The following is a 4314-nucleotide window of genomic DNA, read 5'->3' as shown; positions in this document are numbered from 1 at the left end:
TTGTAGAATATTTGAGTATAAGAGTAAGGATCCCAACCTATAAGGGCAACTGTCTTCTATATTCATCTTTTCTTACGCTATTTTTCATCATTTTACAAAAGCAAAAACACTGTAGTAGCCACACGCTGGAAGGAATCTTTGAATATCCATGCATTCCCAAGTTGCACATCATATAACTCAAACATCTGTTCAATCTCATACAGTCATTCGTCATTGCCTGCACCTAGAAATTGTTATACATACATATTACTGTAATTTCACAAAATATCAGGTTTTACTCTGCTTTGATTCTGTATGTAGTCATTACAAAATCAGAAGAAAGAAAATCATATCATTGTGCTGTACCAATAAGGATAAAATATAAAATTTCCTCAATAAAAAATCTAATGAAACTGGATCAACTGAGCCTGCTTTAAAACATTTGAAATCTGCTTGAGCACTAGACAGTAATATAAATATCCCACCTGACTACTGTGTGGTGTGATCCTGCTACTCTACGTTACAACATTTGATATATTGACTATATTCAAACCAATAAAAAAAGCTTTTTCTTTGACTTGGCTGGTTAAAAAAAAGGTTGTGAATTCCAAGAAAAGAATACCAGGAAAGCATAAGCTGACACATACTTCAAGACTGAAGGCATACTGCACTGTGTGTGTGCCGGTCTAGCAAATTGACCCTTGTCTCGTTTCAGACGGTTTCCATGGACACAGGAGAAGTACTGCTAAGATCCAACACAAGCCTTCTACTTTCTTCTGTGATCAGAAATGTTCACAGATAGAATTAAATCAACTTTGAAAGTGATCACAACTAGAATTATGCAGGAATAGATTTACTTTCTTAATGTGTTTCAAACACTCCATAACATTTCAAATAATGTGATGTGACCTTTCGACCCTCCAAAGTCTAGGAAGAACAGGGGAACTGGCCTTACTTATTCTTCATCTATATCATTAAATTAACATAACACCAACATGAAATCCAAACATTGGCAGCATCAATGTCTTGATGTTTGTCTTTCAGTTGAAGATGAACCTAGATTTGAGTTTCTCTGCCTGTCTGCATATCAGTGATACCAAGAGTTGAGATGCATCTATAATGAAATGCACATGATTTTAAATAGTGAATCCAAGGTTGTAAAATACCCCCTTTTGGATCCATAAATGTGTCACATTACATTTTGGCGGACTTTTAAATAAATAAATAAATAAAAAATAACACAAGGGGGCTTTGTCCCTGTACCTGTTCGTCCTCAATGAAAATCTGAAACTATTAGACACTTTGGCCATAAGCCAGTTTGACACACTCAAGGTTATGTTTGATGGATGACCACAAAATGTGTTTGCATGCATACAGGTTTGTCTGCATGTGTACAGAATGTGTGAGATTGCACACATTAATCAGAGTCTCCCTCATGTAAAAAGGATTTAAAAAAAACTCCACATTTGTACACAGCTGTGGGCCCATTACTGACTTTAAATCATGTTACATTTAAAAAGCATAGTTCAGTCAGTGTAACTGAATTTTTTACTTTATCTTCCAATCGTCACTATCACATCTGTCAGGTGACACTTTGCCTTATCATGTCCTGCTTAGCAGTTCAAAACCATCATGGATTATTCTTTCTACCCTCAGATTCTCTGTCTCAAACGACTCCCCTTTTTTTCATTAATTACAAGGTGCCAAAACAGCAGCAGGGAGATATTTGCCACTGAGCCTCCGGCCTGTCACTCTGGGCCCTGACGTCCAATTAATAAGAATTCAGCCGAGGATTTTCTCTCCATAAGAGATTATGGAGAGAGGCAGGAGCCATCACTCTCCCACCTTTGGTGTTCGTCACTGAGAAAGACAGCTATTGTCACAAAATCCCTGCCTCCACAGCCGGATAAGCAGCTGTTTGATCTGCTTTCTTCAGTCTGTAGCAGGTATTTTAATGCAGACATTCTGTCTGTCTCAGACAGCAAGTTTATGAAAACATGTCATGCTTTAATAAATGTTGACCGTGCCTTAGTTACTTTTAAACTACAGTTTACATACATTCTGTAAAATCCATGTGTGTAGTAGCATAGATCACCCTAGCAGCCATCCATCCATCCATTTTCCGTAACCTGCTTATCCAGTTAAGGGTCGCAGGGGTGCTGGAGCCGATCTCAGCTGTCAATGGGCGAAGGCAGGGTTCACCCTGGACAGGTCGCCAGTCTGCCGCAGGGCCCCTAGCAGCCAGTGGAAGATAAATATTGTCCATATTTAGGGTTTCTCTTTGCTATAAGCAGTTATTTGGGGTACATTAATAACAACAGCAATAATTAATTGATGGAGCATTTATCAAAACAAAATTGGAAAGCAAACAAAGGAAACAAGAACATTACACATAATAAAATCAAGAGCAGGAAAATTCTTAAACTAACAAGAATATTCTTAAAAAAAACACAGAATAAGCAACATTCTTGCTCTTTATAATACCTGGCATATATGGTAGTCCGACTCTGCATTTACAGGGCAAACTACTTCCTGCATTGCCACAGAAAGGTGGGATTTGAAGGTAATTTGTAATAAACTTTTGAGATTTTTGAGACTTTTTTAGAGATCCCTTTAAGAAAGTAAAGGCTGTATACTGTCTAGATTGTGTAATGTGAAGACATAATTGGTAAATAGAACTCATTTGAGGATGAGAGTTAAAAGCCCGGTGAAATAGCCCTTAAAAATGAATTGCATTACAGAACCCATTCAGTGCTCGGTTGTGGTCTGTGTCCTTAAACCCCAACACACACAGTCAAATCTGTCATGTTTCCATCTTTAAATGATGGTGAACAGACAGGGTTTAGAAATCCTTTACCAATGCCATACAGTAATCTCCCCTGTAAAGTACATCTGCCTCTAGACGGATCGCAGCTACAGTGTCGTCATGCATTTGGAGGAAACCTGACACTCTGAGAGCCGCGGTTGTTTTAACGTGTACAGGGAGGGAGGATAATTCATGTCTTAAAGCCTGTGATGTAAAATGCTACAGCTCTCTTGGATGCCTTCTGTGTTTTTGCTCCTTCAGTTTCCTCCCTCATCCTTCCACCTAGACGGTTTCAGATGGGTGTTGTCTAAATGAGGAGTGGGTGAACAGCGTAATGCCTGCCTAGCTGGCAAAACACCAGTGGAGCATAGAGTCTTCCACCCTCGAGCTGTCCACCCACTCCAGATCCCGTTCAGCCTGCAGCCGGGGCCTCCTTTAGCCACCATTCAGAAGCTTTCAGTCTCAGGTGTAAAGTCTGATTTCCATACAACCTATTCAGACTTCTCTTTGTGCGATGTCTATACACATCAGTAATATGTAATGAAGCAGTGCATTTGAATTGAGCAGCGTCCATGCAGGGAATATGTTAAGGGATTATTATCTTTGCCTCAGTGTGCCTTGCCTCAGGTTGACTAAATGTCAGGAGCTGTACGTATTAGTTGTGCAAATGTTTTGTGGAATCCCACTTCTCCTCATGACTAAATATTTTAAGCCCCAAGGGTAGAGTCCATAGTCTCTGCTTAGAAATAACTCCAAATGCTACTTAAAATGCCAAATATATGCACATTCAGATCATCATTTATCTTAAAGATAAATCTTTCGAAGAAAGTATGGAAAGTATGGAAAAATATGGTTTTAATCTGGAGTGTGTCTTCTTGTGAAAGTAAGGCTCAATCAGTTTCTGCAGTCATATTTTTGTGTGTGAGGAAGAGAAATGAGAGCAGAGCGTTTTGTAGAACAGCTCTGACAGGATGAGGCGTGACACACGGGGCATCGCTCCATCCTTTAGTTGGACTAGACGCTCCACAGAGAGTTTTTCCAGTAACATATCACCGGCTTGTTGCGGTGTGAATTACTGCCGGGCTTGGCGTAAACAAGAACAGTCTCAGCAAATGAGGCAGCTTGAAGAGGAGCAACAAGTTAATTAGCTTTCCCAGTAAAGGGATATCATGTGGTGTTAGATGACATTCAACGCAATAAGTGCACTATTACTAAACTCCAGCAGCTGTACACCCAGTGTGATTTACTGTTCGGGCTGGATGACTGCTACTGTTTGTCTAGGAGTGCTTTTTTTATGACATTTTGGACTTCAAACATACGCCTGCCTGGATGAGGAAACTCGCCTCTGCTTCTCCTTTTGGCTGACAGAAATTGCAAACTGGTTAAGAGCAGTTTAAGCCCCCGAGTTCATTCCTCCTGCAGGAAAGAAGAAACTTTCCTCTGGTTAAAGCCTGCCCTAGACAGAGTGGGAGGAGATGGAGATGAAAGCAGATCCCGAATGTGTCAATGTATGTTTCCCCAGAGAGATT

This window comes from Anoplopoma fimbria, chromosome 5 (assembly GCF_027596085.1).
Source record: "Anoplopoma fimbria isolate UVic2021 breed Golden Eagle Sablefish chromosome 5, Afim_UVic_2022, whole genome shotgun sequence".
NCBI classification, from domain to species: Eukaryota; Metazoa; Chordata; class Actinopteri; order Perciformes; family Anoplopomatidae; genus Anoplopoma; species Anoplopoma fimbria.
This window is presented reverse-complemented; position numbering follows the sequence as displayed.